This window comes from Eucalyptus grandis, chromosome 1 (assembly GCF_016545825.1).
Source record: "Eucalyptus grandis isolate ANBG69807.140 chromosome 1, ASM1654582v1, whole genome shotgun sequence".
Taxonomy (NCBI): Eukaryota; Viridiplantae; Streptophyta; class Magnoliopsida; order Myrtales; family Myrtaceae; genus Eucalyptus; species Eucalyptus grandis.
Genome location: NC_052612.1, coordinates 42,771,390 through 42,786,541, shown reverse-complemented (window position 1 = coordinate 42,786,541; position 15,152 = coordinate 42,771,390).

The window sequence follows — 15,152 nt, the reverse complement described above, 5'->3', positions numbered from 1 at the left end:
AAAAATATTCATTTCACAAAAATATCATAACAAACATCATTGTCAAATACATTGATCAATCTCATTAATTCACACGTTAATTGTTCATTCCATTGGTTAATCTCATGTCACTTTAATGGTCTATTCCATTGATCCATCTCATATGAAATCACATGTCGATAGTCCATTTCAATGACTAAACTCAAATCATGTGCCAATGGTCCAGTCCATTGACTAATACGTTGCTTAATATCAAACCATGATCATGATTCAAAGCCTAATGATAATGCGACCGAGATTCCCCCTTTGGCAAGATCTCCACTTATTATTAGCCGGTGGCTCGGCCCTCAAAGATATTCTAAACTAGTATGTGCATACTCACAAACCCCTCACTAGGCTCACAACGATATTGAGCATTAATATCAATCTACAACATCCTCCACAATCCATAAAAGCCAAATCCAAAAATCATTTCATATATTACAATATATTTCACAAATCAACCACATGATCTTTCGCAACTCAATTCATATGCTAGAAATATTTTTTGTAAAATATTTCTCAAATCATTTTAGAACTCATCTCATAAACCAGTTTTACAAATTGAATCAAATCAAATGCATGTCAAAAAACTTATTACAAATCAATATCTATATGACATTCCATAAACGATCTCAAAGTCGAGCTTTTCATAAAAGGTACCCTTTCCTTAATTTAGGGGGGGGGAATGATGACCTTCACCGGATGGTATCATAAATCAATACGAATTGCCTTATTCAAGGCTCTCCAACTCGCTCATACATAGTTGGCTATGATTCACCTTGTATGAGTCAGCTAGATCAGCCACAGCCTTGTAAGTACGCCGCCCACGAGAAGAAGTCTCACTAGGGCTCCCCTCTTGAGACAACTTCATTCATGTCCCCTGCGTGAAAGCCAGGGCATATTAGCTACTCTCCCCCCCTTAATCTGAATATATTTCATAAGATCCTCTGGGGTTAGGAATGGCGCGCATATGAGGTGGCTAATCCAGACCAGGTTCGAGAGGGGAAGGTAAAAGTGGAAGTTTTGGTGAATATTGCCGTTAAATCTAAGAAAGCGCTAAGAGCTGATTTCACAGATCCAAAACATGTAATATTTCTCAACTTCGTTCATTAAATAGAATATATATTTCTACCAAAAAGTTCTCACACTATTTTCAAATACCAAAACTTAATAAGTGTCTGATTCAAATTTTATGCAACAAACATACTTATTCATAACTCATAAAATATCAAATTCTTATCAGTTTAAATACCTGAGCTTATAAATTTTTAGAAGAGATAGCACCACTCACTTGAGAAAGCCAAAAATCAACATATTCGGTTACTCGAGCCAACACATTCGTATTCCTATCAATTAATCGAAAATGATATCAAAACCAAGTAGTATGCTACTCTCCAACTAATGACTATTTGTTACCCCTCGTGGGGAGGGCTCGAGAGGAGGGAATAAATTTAGGGGTATTGCATAAATGACGGACTTAAGGTCCATGATTAGGTGTGGACTCTCACAATCCCATACCTCGCGTGAAATTGGAGCATTCTTAAGAATTTCGTTAAAATGAATCGCCACTAGCCTATTGGGGTCGGCTAGAAACCAAGTGAGACACAAGAATATGCCACACTTTCTACGCAACCAGAGAATCTAAGGTTAGGGACTTGATTACACTAATTAACCAATTAGTGCTATTTCGGTACCTAATATTGTTCATTTTGGAAAAATATTATTTTCAGGTAATTTGGATTGATTTTTACACCTATGCACTAACATGCGAAGTGATCATGCGAATACGCAATCATTAAAGTAACAATCATAACTACCAAAATCCTAATTGCAGTAAAATTGAGCACATGCAATTAAACATAATAAGATATTGCCGTGACCTACCCTCGGGGGGAAGGAACAAGTTTAGGGGTATTGCCTAAAGAATAGGTTTATAGCCCTTAATTAGGCACGGACTCTCCCAAGCACATACCCCGCGTAACATTAGAATATTTTAAGAATTTTATAAAAAGGAGTCACCACTAGTCTATTGGGGTCGGTTAGAAACCAAGTAAGGCACAGGAGTATGCCACACTTCCTACGCAACCAGAGAATCTAAGGTCGAGAACTTGATTATACTAATTGACCAATTAGTGTCCTTTGGTACATAATCTTGTTCATTTAAAAAAAATGATTTTTATCAAGCAGTTTGAATTGATTTTATACCTATCCACTAACATGTGATGTGATCATGCAAGTGCGCAATCATTAAAATAATAATCATAGCTACTAAGATTCTAATTGCAGTAAAATTAAATGCAAATAATTAAACATAATTAGATATGCAAATTAAACATGCGATATAATCAAAATACGAGCAAATAAATGCCTAATTACATTAAGAAGGCAAAACATAACAATTCTAACCAAATTCTACATTTTTGGATTTTCGAATTTTTTTAATTTTTTAATTTTTTTAATGTTTTTAATGTTTTTAATTATTTTTAAAAATTTTAATTAATTTTTTTAATTTTTAAATTAAAAAAATTAATTTAAAAATAATAATAATTTTTCTACCGGACGGGTCGGGTCGGTCGACCCGACCGGTTCGGCCCGGGTCGGCGGGGATCGGGTCCGGTCGGTCCGATTGGGGGCGGGTCGGTCGACCCGCCCGAAAAGGTTGGGCCCGACCGGCGAGCCCAATCCCTCTTTTGCAACAATGGGCCCACAAAGAGACCCGTAGCCTAAAACACCCGGGCCCGATCCCGATTATTCAATATCCTACCGGCTCGTGACCCGCGCCCGACCCGGCTCCTAAACCGCAACCCGATTCCTAAGAAAACCTACCCGGCTCGTGACCCGCGCCCGACCCGGCTCCTAAACCGCAACCCGATTCCTAAGAAAACCTACCCGGATCCGACCCGGCTTCTTTCGCGGACCCGACTGGAGCCCTCGAGTCCGGGCGATCCGCGGCGCCAAGGGTTGGCTGGAACGTCGACGGCGGTGACACGGCGGACGGCGGCTAGAGCTCCGGGTGGAGAAAGCGGTGGCGACGACTCGTCTGGCGGCTGCCGGCTTCTCGAAAAGGAGACGGTGACGGAGAGCCTCACTGATACAGCAAAGAACGGCGTTGGGGATGGCGGGACGGCACGGTTCGGCGTAGGGACGGCGTTGGGTGACGGCGGCAACGGCGAGAACGGCGACGGCCAGCCTCTCTCTCAAGATCTAGCTTGCTCGGGCAACAACGGCGTCGCTCGGGGGAATGACTCGGACCGGTGTGCGGGGACGAGCGGATCGCGGCTGGTGCAGCAAGGTGGCAAAGCGGCTTCGCGGGTTCTTTGGTGTCGCGAGGGGCCGAGCAGCGACGGCCGGCGGCTCGGGCAGTAAGGGACGCCGGGTCGGAGGCTCAGGCGTGGGCGGAGACGCTGGTGGTCAGAGATCGGACAGAGCAGGGAGGCCGACGGGAGACGACCGGTTGCTGGCATTGGGTTGCAGGCGGAAAGGCGGCCAGGAGCAGCAGCGCAGAGGCGTCAGGTCGTTGCGGGTCGGCCCGGGAGACCGCAGGCGAAGGCATGGCAGAGGGGGCTCGGCGGACGCGGGATCTGCGGAGGTTGCGGGTGAGGCGGAGCAGATTCGGGTCGGCGCTAGGCGGTCGCGGACGGGCGCGGAGCAACGGTGGTTAGCGGTTTAGCCGCCGGCGTCGGGTGGAGGCGCGGTGGCCGGCGCGGGGCTGGTGGTTGTCGGCAAGGCGGCAGCTCGGCCTCTCTCGGTCCCCTCTCTCTCTCCTTCCCCCGATCCTCCCTTTCTTCCTTCGTTCTCGTCTTTTTTTCTTGGTCGATGCTATGCCTCTGCTCTCTGCTGTCTCTCCTCAGTTCCCCACGCCTGCCCTGCTACTGCTTTTTGCTTTCTGCAGGTTTCGCGTGGAGATAGGCTGGAGGGGGACGACCAACCGTGGTGGGCCGAGCTACACGCGAGAGAGAGGGGAAAGAGGAGGGCCGGGTTTGGCCAAGGTAAGATTCGGCTCGACCCGGCCCCTCACGCATTCCTTTTTTTTTTTTTTGTTTTTTTTTTAGCAACAAATTCCTACTTTGTATGCGATAAGTTTTAAGTAAAATGACAAAATTCAAGTGTCCATGAGATATGCAAGTTAAACAAGCGATATAATCAATATACGAGCAAATAAATGCCTAATTATACTAAAAATACAAGACATGGCAATTCCTAACAAAACCCTATATTTTTTAATTCTAAATTATTTTTGAAAAATAATATAATAATATATTTAGAAAATCGGCCTGATCGGGTTGGGTCCAATTTGACCCGACCCATACTTGACCTGGTGAGGCGAGTTTGTCAAACCCGCCCAAGTTCCGCCCAGTTGGGAACGACCTAGGCGACCCGGCCGATCGGGCCAGACAGCCCAAGCCCATATGGGACTAGGCCGCGCGGAAGCCCAGCCGAGTTGGGCTTGATGCACGAGCCCGATCTGGTATAATTTTTTTTTTTTTTTTTTTTAAAAGGCCCACAAGCCCACGTGCTAAAACCAGCCCAAACTCAACTCAAGTATGCCCGGCCTAATACGCCTAAAACCCTACTCGGTTGATTGGACCCGACTCGACCCACTTCAAGACCAAACCCTACCCGGTTTGGAGGCTTCGCCCAACCCGATTCGACCTCTTCTCTCTCCTACTCCTTCGCGGCGCCGACGAGCAACGGTCGAGATGTCACCAGGCGGACAAGCAGTGACGGCGACGCGGCAGGTGGCGGCAGCGAGGTGGCGGGCGGCAACGACAGCGTCGGGCGCAGCGATCGATGCTACAATGACAGAGTTTGGCGCAGCGACGGTGTCAAGTAGAATGGCGGCACGGCTCGAGATGGCTAGTCAAACGGCAATGATGGCCGGCCCAAGGCCATGGCGGAGATCAGATGCGGAGATGGCGTCGGGGGATGATCGGAACGGTATGGCTCGACGTGGGGACGATGTCGGGCCGTGTCGACGGCGCCGCTTCTTCCCGATTTCTCTCCCTCTCTCCGGTTTTCCTTTTCTCCGTCCGCTTCAGATCTGGGTTTTGGGGAGACAATGGCGGTCGACGTCGGTCAGCGGCGGGCGGCAAGAGGAACGGCGACGACAAGCCTTCTCCAACTCCCTCTTCCCTCCGTTCTCCCCATTTTTCTCTACTTTTTTTTTCCTCCCCTGTTCCTCTTCTCCGTCGCTGCTTTCTCCTCTCCTCTGTCTCCGCCTTCTTTTCGTTTTTTGGCTTTTGCAAGTCTCCCTGCATGCGAGGATGGAAGGAGGAGGAGAAGACTAGGGCCGGCGGGGAAGGAAAGAAAAAGGTGGGCTAGGCCAAGGCTGGATCCGGTCCAACCCGGCCCCTTCCACTTTTTTTTTCTTTTTTTTTAAGATTAATTAATTAGTTATTTTTTAAATTTTTAAATTTTTTTCCTTTTTTATATATTTGAAAACACCAATTAGGTGTCAACACTACTAAATTATGCTTATTCATCGATAAAATGACACTTACAAAGGCTAATAAATCGCATATCCAAAGCAATTATTTAAGCCATATGCAATGTGGAACTTGAGCATGAAACTTGGTCATATCATAAATTTCTTCACTAAACCCCATTTCAAGCATACTTATAGTCAATGGAAAACCCTTCTAACATATTACAAGAACCCCAATTTAGCCAACCTGAAATCAAGCCGAAAATCAACAAAATATGACCCTAAAGTCCAAGTCGCATACTGTTCATTACATGCGATAAACTTCAAAATTTTATTTCGGGCAAAACATAAGCTCAAATCACAATCCGTAAAATTCTACGACTCCACAACACCCTAAACTATCATTTTTATAAAAATACACGACTCAACAACTCAAAAATCATACTTTGCTGCTCGATTTTCCCAAAACTCCGAATTTCAAGCCTTAAGTCTGAAATTACTCCAATTGAATGAATAGGGGGGCATGAGTACTTACTAGGCAATACATACATTACACAGTTGAGGTGGTTTGGCGAGGCTCCCATAGCGAGAACGCATGAAACCCTCTTTTCTTCCTTTCCATCTTCTCCTTCTCCTTCTCCTTTCTTTCCTTTCTTTCCCTTGCACAAGCTCTTTGGTCTCCCTTTCTCTCTCTCATTCTTTTCCCTTCTCTATTTCCCTTTTTATTTCCTCATTTTTCCTTTTCTTTCTTTCTTTTCTTTTATTTCTTCTTTTTCTTCCTCTCTCCCGAAGACTCTTGGCCTCTCCCCCTCATTCTTCTTCTCTTCTTTTCTTCTTCCTTTGACCATTCAACCTTCTCTCTCTCTCTTTTGACTAAGTCAAAACCCATATTTTACATAAAGCATATGAGTTTTAGTTTTTTTCTTTATGAGTCTTCCGTAGAAAACTCATAAAGCATATGAGTCCAAGTCATTTGCTTTATAAGTCTTCCGCTCATCATGCCGAGAGTAGGATTGCAACTGGGATGGCTAAGTTTCAGTTCTTCTGATAGGCAAATGATGACCACGTTGGCCGTCCTAAATGTATGCAATAGTCTAAAAGCACTATTCACCTAGAAATGCCCAAACCTAACAACGCGTAACTAAAAGAGTCGACAATCTTGCAATCTTATCAATTAAACAAAAATTGACCTTAAAACCAAGTAAAATATTACAACTACGAATTGGCTAAACATTATCTAAATGCTAACAAAATGACTCATGTGCGCTAACAAATCACTCACTCGAAATAATTACACAAACCTACATATGATGCGAAAGTCGGCCTCAAAACCCTAAAATTTCACTCCAACTAAACCGTTGCGCCAAAACGACTAACATCAAAATTCACAGCTCCACGACACCAAAAACCACCATTCCCATGAAGTCTCGAAGCTTCACAACTCAAAAAACGGATTACATGGCTCAAATTTCCCAAAATTCCGAATTTAAGCACTAAATCTAGAACCTATTCTGATCGGATGAATGAGGAGAGCAAGCACTTAATGAACGTTGCGATACGTAGTGGAGTTAGGCTCGGCAAGGTGTCCATGGCTTGTACGCACAAAGCCTTTTCTCTTTCCTCTTTTCCTTCTTCTCTCCTCTTTTTCTTTCCCTTTCTCTTATTTTTCCTTCTTTTCCCGAAAGCCCTCGACCTCTTCTCTTAAGCTAAGCGTCCACTTCCTTTTTTCCTTTCTTGTTTCTTTTGTTGACTTTTCAAACTTCTTTTATTTCTTTTCTTTTATGCTTTAAAGTGAGTCCCACCACCTTATTTTTTGACCTAGTCAAAATCTCAAATATTAAAATATGAGTCTAATTCCTTTGCTTTGCGAGTCTTTAGAAGATTCAAAAGGTATATGAGTCTTGGTCCTTTGCTTTATGAGTTTTCCGCATCATGTCAAGAGTAGGATTGTGAGTAGGATGACTGTATTTTAGTCCTCTAGTAAGTGTGTGATGATCATGTTGAGTGTCTTTAAAGTCACAATGAACTATAGGAGCGGGTGGTTCATGTGCATGTGATTTTTCTATTGCTCTGATTCATGAATCTTTCATAATCTCTTGGCCCAAAAGAAGTTCCGATGGCAAGTCTTGGGCACCAAAAGCATTGGTTGGTAATAAGTATAAAAATAAAAATAAAAAATAAAAACTAAGGGCTAATATCACAAAAAGCCCCAAACTAGTACAGCTATAATAAATTTATTTCAAACTAATTTTTTGACTACCAAAAACTCTAAACTGGTTTATTTATAACAAATTTACCCTCCATTATGAAATACCACTTTCAGTATCAGATGTCAGGCAATTCTTGTAAAGAGTTTTACAGACATATAATTTGCTATTTTTCCATAATTTTGCACCTCCAGCATTCCCCCTCTTGCTTGGTTCCTGCTTTTCCTTGAACTCTTTGTGGGCATTTTGTCACTCCACTGGTTCACTTAGTTCCATGTATTCATTAACCAGGGCCTTGGTGTGTAGCAGCAAATTCATTCCTGGTCATAGCAATGGTTGCTAGTACCTTCGTGTGCCTTGTCCATCTAGCGATGGGCTTGTTCATACTTTGTCTTGCTTCATGCTTTCTGATGACGTAGTGGCCTATGCAAGTGTGTAATTTATTCTGACACGTCCTTTACATGTTGGAAGATATCAGCACACAAATAAGAATGTCTAAAGCAAAAGCAACGGGACTAACTGTTGAGATATTCACGGAAATTGGAATGTTCTCCATTGGTATTACAGCACTTAAGCGATTATCATTGCAAAAATTCCCTTCTTTGTACACGTGGGAGAACTTACCATGGGTCCTTCGTATGATGACATTTCATAAACAGCTAGTTTCAACTACCCGAGTGGAGCTATGCATGTAACATTTACCAATGTTATCTGTAATTTTCAGCGTCGCCATAGTCAAATATCAGTGTGTAGAGTGATATAATTACACTGCATTTAGGTCTCCTCTGAAAGATGTGTCACAGTTCAATTGATGAAGTAATTTAACGTGTAGTGTGCAGGCAGATAATATTTGTCAAGTGTAATGAAAAGGGCATTGTGTACTTAATTATGGGGCTAGCTTGAGAACAAGTCCGTGAAATTTATGTAATCCAAAAATTAAGGAGCAATTTAATGAAGACAGCCCAGTGTTGCATGATTGCATGATACGTTTGTCCTGAACATGCCTCTGTTCTTTTCTATTATTTAAAGAGGGAAAACACAGTCGATCTGCTTGCTAGTCCATATATAGAATTACAGCAGTGCCTATCAAGTTTTCACCCAGGAAAGTTCGTAAGTATGGTCCCATAATTGGCTTTTTAGTCGTCCTTCAGCTCTGAGGAGTGCATAATGCCTATAATGATTGCTTCCAGTTCACTGACATGGTCTACAAGGAAATGTAGCATTATATTCATTTTCTTTTGTCTCATTGTGGCAAGTCAAAGAATTGCTCCATTGTTTCTGTAACACTTATTTTATGGCTTCATGTTGCAGTCATACACAAAGGATGGATTTTTCAGAATATAAATAGGATGTCAGTGAAAGGCTTTCCCCTTTTTTTTGTTGATTCTGATCATAAATCGAGGGATTCCTTTTTGGGAGACAACTACTCTAGCAGTCCGAATCAGCCAGAAGTTTTGCAGACGCGCAGTTAGACTTCTTCCATCAGCGGCATGGCTTGCTGATGTTACAGCTTTTGGCGGCGCTCATGTTTGTCCCGTCACTTGCAGCCTGGTGGCGGGTATATACCTATTGCCTTAAAAGATTTTGAAAACACTATAATGCTCCTGTATCTTGGTTCATGCTTTGGCCTTTTCGTACAGAGGATTGGACAGGTTAGTACTTTCCCATGGTTGCTTGACTCATTTCTTTGCATCTGCATCATCCTTCATGGTACTAGCAATCCGAAGCCTGACTCGACTTTCTTCTCTTTTCCCTCATCAAGCATCCTCGGCACGGAATTGAAAATCGGTTACATCTACCAGTTCGCTGGGGTTTATTCTTTTCTCTCAGGTCTGGCCTTGGCTCCTTATAGAGTTCTCTACGCCACAACCATGGTAGGTAGGGTTTCTTTTATCGGTGTTGAATGTCTTATAGAAGAGAAGCAGGGAAAAAGGAGAAGCACATGTAGAAAGGAGAAAGCAGTCTCACAGACACTGAGAAAATGTCAACTAAAACTGTAAGCTTCACAGTTTCTCATGGTTTGTGTGAATAACCATGAATTTTACAGGGGAAGGCTTAATTTGCTGCTTCTTGTTGAGGGTAATATCTTCCGTGAAAAAGAGGTCAATAGAAAGAAGTCACTCTTTAGCCTTTGCCTAGTGGCACTACTCTAAATATTTTGTGTAGGTAGTGCTTATATAATACTATTGAAGAGGTCAACAAAGATGGGACCATTATTAGCTTTTGTTTATGAAAATGTTCAAACAGTCTTCTGGGCATTCAGATGGAACTTGAAGGTAAAATATTATATGGTGTGATATGGATTAGGTGAACAAATCTCAACCCTGATTTTAAGAACATAGAAGCCCTCCACCAAGTATGTTTTGATCAATTAATTTTTTCCCATTCATGTTAGATAAGTACAATGAGAGGACTCATAAACTTAAGACAACTCTCTAAGTCTCCTAGGCCCCGTTTGGTTCAGCTTTCCCAAAGGGCTTTGAGCCCCCAAAGTGAGAGTGCTAGTATGTGCACCTAGAGGGGGTGAATAGGTGCGAAAACAAATTTTGCAAAATACAATGTAGAACTTTGCTTTTAACCTGAGTCTATCTAACAATAGACTTTGCAGAGGAAATCATATTCTAACAAATAGAGTTACGAACAAAGTAAAAGAGTTTAGGAAAGAGAATAAGAACACAAGGTTTATAGTGGTTCGGCTTAATCCAAGCCTACGTCCACTCTCCCACACTGACAGCCTACCGGCTGGATTTCACTATGAATCAAAAGAGTAGTTACAGTATCACGTCCTTGGTCCACAGTGTAGAGACTCTGCTACACTTCCTCAAGGTCTCACAAATGTCTAAACTCTCTTTTAAGTACAAATTTTTGCTCAACAGTTGAATCAGTAAAGAGTAAAAAGTTTTAGACTTTGGAATTTTTCTATCGCACACACACTCAAATAACTAGAGCATCTTCCTTATATACTCCTCCATGCCTTCATATTCGTTGGCACCTTCCAAAGGAGTTATTACAATCTACCCGTTGGACATAATCAATTAGGGAGATCTCGAGTTACTTAAGGAATGTAAAGATAGCCCACCAATCCTACTCGCCCATACAATCAGGATCTAAGTTTTCATAAGTAGAACCTTCCAAGTATACTTCACCAATCAACGGATCCAAATTATCCGAATTAAATTCAAAACGAATAAGAGATCTTCAGATGCTATCTCCAGTTGTGAGAACTTATTTAACCGCTCGAATCAAATCCTTAAAGAAATACTTGATTCTGGATAAGTTTTCTTCATCGGTCTAGAAATTGTCAATGAGGGCAGACTTTAAATCTTGAGTTTGGTGGTCTGGCGGTTTTCAGACTTTGACGAAAGAGTTTGCAAGTCTTCAGACTAGACTGATTGAAACGTTTTGTTAGCTTAAAAACAATTAAGGAAGTTTTCTCCAACAATCTCCCCATTTCTGATGGTGACAAAACTTTCCTGCAGATTTAGATATATTTGACTTGCAAGACAATACTCAAGCAAAAATTGATATCTCATAAAAGATAAATGGATAAAGATAGTATCGAATTTGCATCCACAGGAAATGAGTTAGTCTTGAAAAAAAAAACAACAACAACTATCTTTACCATGACTACCAAATACCAAATACCAACAATGCTTAAGATACTGCAAGCATTAAACATCAACACACCATCCAAATCAGTCAATCACAACCAAACAAAAGTAAAGTCAAAGTCAAATCAAATCAAGTCTGCTCAAATCTGCATTTTATCCCCCTTTTTGTCATCAGCAAAAAGTGGAGATAAAAACACAAACAATTGAAAAGAGTTGTTTGAAATTAGGCTGCTTGGGGATGCGAACAAGTTGGAAATCCCCCATTGACTTGTTTGTGTCTTCAAGCTTCTGCAAAGACTCCTTTAGTTGCTGAATATATGTTCCCTTTGCATGTTCCTGCTTGAGAGAGTGAATCTGTTCTTGAAGAGAGTCTATAGATGCCTTGAAGACAATCGTCACGTTCTTCATTTCAAACTCGAATGCATATTGATGTCCCTTTAGTTCTAAAAGAAGTTCCATCACTCGCTGAAAATCTCCGAGTTATCTATAGCGAGCTAGGACCAGCCGAATCAGGTACAAGAGTTTGAACATAAGGGGGAACATCAGAGGTTCGATCGCCATGAGTAGGAGTGTATGCCTCAAAGTCTGCTTTAGGAAAATGAGAGGCATAGACCTCTTCTGGGTCTGGTGGAGATCTACTAACATCACTTGTAAAAATGGGTGAAGAAGTACCTCAATTTTTAGCATCTCCCCCTGTTTTCATGCTTCTGGGTGGAGAGATATGATCTTCTTCAATTTCTGCTTCAACACTGTAATGATGTTCTTCTCCAGACTTCTCACTCCTAGTCTTCTTCGAGTCAACGAGATGTAGCCAATGTTGGTTCGGCGCGACTCCTTCCTTCTTCACTGGATCTTCTTTCTTGGTCTTCTCTTTCTTCTTTTCTTCCTTCCTTCTTCTCTTCTTTCTTATCTTCTCTATGTTCCTTCTCGTTCTCTGATCTCTGTAGGACTTACAAAACTCTGTAGATTCCTTAGTGCAAGAGCGGAGATAGTGAGATCATCATCATCATCTTCTTCTTCATCTTCTAAGATAAGAGATCTCCTCTTCTTTGCGGGTGCTGACATAGGCTCATTGCCTTTTTGTTTCTTCGCAGCAGAGTCTTGCTTTGCCTTCACAGGGGACTTTTCCTTAAAATGCTCCAGCTTCATACTTAGTTCTGTCAATCTCATCTTAGAAACCATTTTCAGTCCAATAACCATTGGATCTATGGTTCTGGCACAAAGTGGTGCAAGAAGTTTGATCTTGAAGTACTTAAACAGTTTTGAGACGAGAGCCGAGTAGGGAAGTTGTCCTTTGTCTTTCTCCACTATTCTGTACATGTGCATAAGAATCGTGTGGGGAAGAGAGAACTTACAGCTAGAGATAATGGCATGCATGAGCTTGGCTTTAGAACGAGACACGTATGTTTTTGAAGTAGACTTTGGCTTGATACAATTTATCACTACCTTGTGAAGAAGAGTGTTGTAGGCATTCATTCTTGAGTAAGAAATCTTGCCTTCAACCATTCTGTCATTGACAATGGATAAGGTAGCCTAGGCATGAGATACACCAATTGGTTGGAATCTCCCTCTTTCCACACCAATTAAATCAGCCAACATGTCCACATCAACAATAAATACTTCGTCCCTCATAGAAAAGCTAAATTTATTCGCATCTATGAAAGACAGATTTGAATAAAAATAAGCAGTTGGTTCGGGATGAGCAACGGTTGTTTCCGTGCAAAAACGTTCGAGTTGAAGCAAGCCAAACTTTTCCCTCATATTTATCTTCAAAGAGTCAAGAAAATCAAAATCTACACTCCCGGGATGCATAACCCCTATTTTCAGTAAACTCAAGTAAGATTTTTTGTGACCCTTAGAACGAAATAAATATGTCCTGTCTTCACCAACATTCGCAACAATGCCCATTCTAGGCTGAAAGTTAAAGAACATTTTTTCATCGTCGTCCATCTCCTCCGGCTGACCAATTCTTGAATCACTAGGAAAATTTTCAAAAGACCATTGTGCCAATCCTTGAGGCGAAATACCTAGTCTTTCCATAGTGTTCGAGAAAAAAAGGTTTCATTTACGTACCCATGCGTTTTTAGAAATTCATCGATCAAGTTCATAGTAGAACCACCCTTCTTCAAATTTGAATACAGTCTGTAGATAAATTGGGGGTTTTTGAGATCTTATTGGTTCAATGTCCTCAAGAACTTTTTCTTGTTCTTGCTGTAGAGGAGGATCTTGTGTAGCTTGATGGCATAGTTGAGATTGTTGTCTTGGTTGTTGTGATTGGTGTTGAGGGGAATCTTCTTCTTCGGTCAAGTCGAAGTGCGTAGGTCTCTCTCGCATACATTGTGGTCCCCGATTCGCGATCCTCAAAGACTTTCTTTGGAAAGACATTGTCAATGTTTAGGAGGATTTACCGAACTTGCTCTTTCGAAAAGGTTAAAGCTTTTTGATAAAACTCAAGTAGAGGAGAAAAGGTAAGATCACAGTATTCTAGGGTTTCAAAGAGAGCGTAAATTAAGAAGACGAGTTTTGACAGTATATAAGGCAGGTGTACGAAGCGTTGCAAAAGGAAAAATAGAAAATGCATTTTCAAAAATAACTGCCTTTTGAAAATAAATAACTGTCATTTTAAAAGGTAATTTCTTTTTCAAAAAGGAATGAATGTTGTAATTACAAAAATTTGGAAATATAACATCAATCAATTACAAATTAATAGACACATGTACCTTTTCTCGTTTTTATCCAAACGATCAATTTCTAAAATTAAATTAACTTACGTCGTAATTCTCGATCTTAAGTCGAGCATATTCAGACTTTTATCCCTAAGTCTGAGCTTCTTCAGACTTTAAGATATTAAGTCTGGACCGAACAGACTCAAATAGACTTTTCTCCAGTGGCTTTGTGAATATGTCCGCCAGTTGATTCTTCGAGTCAATGAATTGAATCAATACTTCTCCATTTTGAACATGGTCTCTAATAAAATGATGTCGAATCTCAATATGCTTTGCTCTTGAATGAAGAATTGGATTCTTGGTAAGATTAATCGCGCTGGTGTTGTCACATTTGATCTCGGTGCATGAGTCTTCGATTCCAAAGTCTCTTAGTTGTTGTTTTATCCATAAAATTTGAGAACAACAACTTCCAAGAGCCACATATTCTGCTTCTGCTGTTGAAAGAGTTACAGTGCTTTGCTTCCTTGAAAACCAAGATACTGTCCTGTTACTAAGCAATTGACAAGTGCCCGAGATGCTCTTTCTATCAACTCTGCATCCCGTTAGATCTATGTCTGAGTATCTAAGAAGAGTAAAGTCTCATTCTTTAGGATACCATAGACCTAATTTAAAGGTTGTTGCAACGTATTTGATGATGCGTTTAGCAGCACTTAGATGAAATTCTTTGGGATTTGATTGAAATCTGGCACAAATGCAAACACTAAACAAAATGTTAAGTCTAGAGGCAGTAAGATAAAGAAGTGAATCAATGATACTCTTGTACAGCTTCTGGTCAACTTTCTTTCCTCCTTCATCTTTGTCCAGCTTCGAAAAATTTGACATTGGTATATCAGTCTTTTTGCAATTCTCCAAATCGAACTTTTTAACAAGTTCTTTAGCATATTTTTCTTGGTGAATGAAAGTCCCTTCCTTCAATTGTTTTACTTGAAGTCCGAAAAAGAATGATAGTTCACCCATCATACTCATCTCAAATTCATCCTGCATAGACTCAGAGAATTTCTTGCACAGATTTTCGTTAAGTGATCCAAAAATAATATCATCAACATAGATTTGAACAAGTAAAAAGCTTTTACTCTCTCTTTTAATTAACCGAGTAGTGTCAACTTTACCTTTAATAAAGCCATTTTGGATTAAAAACTTACTTAACCTATCGTACCAAGCT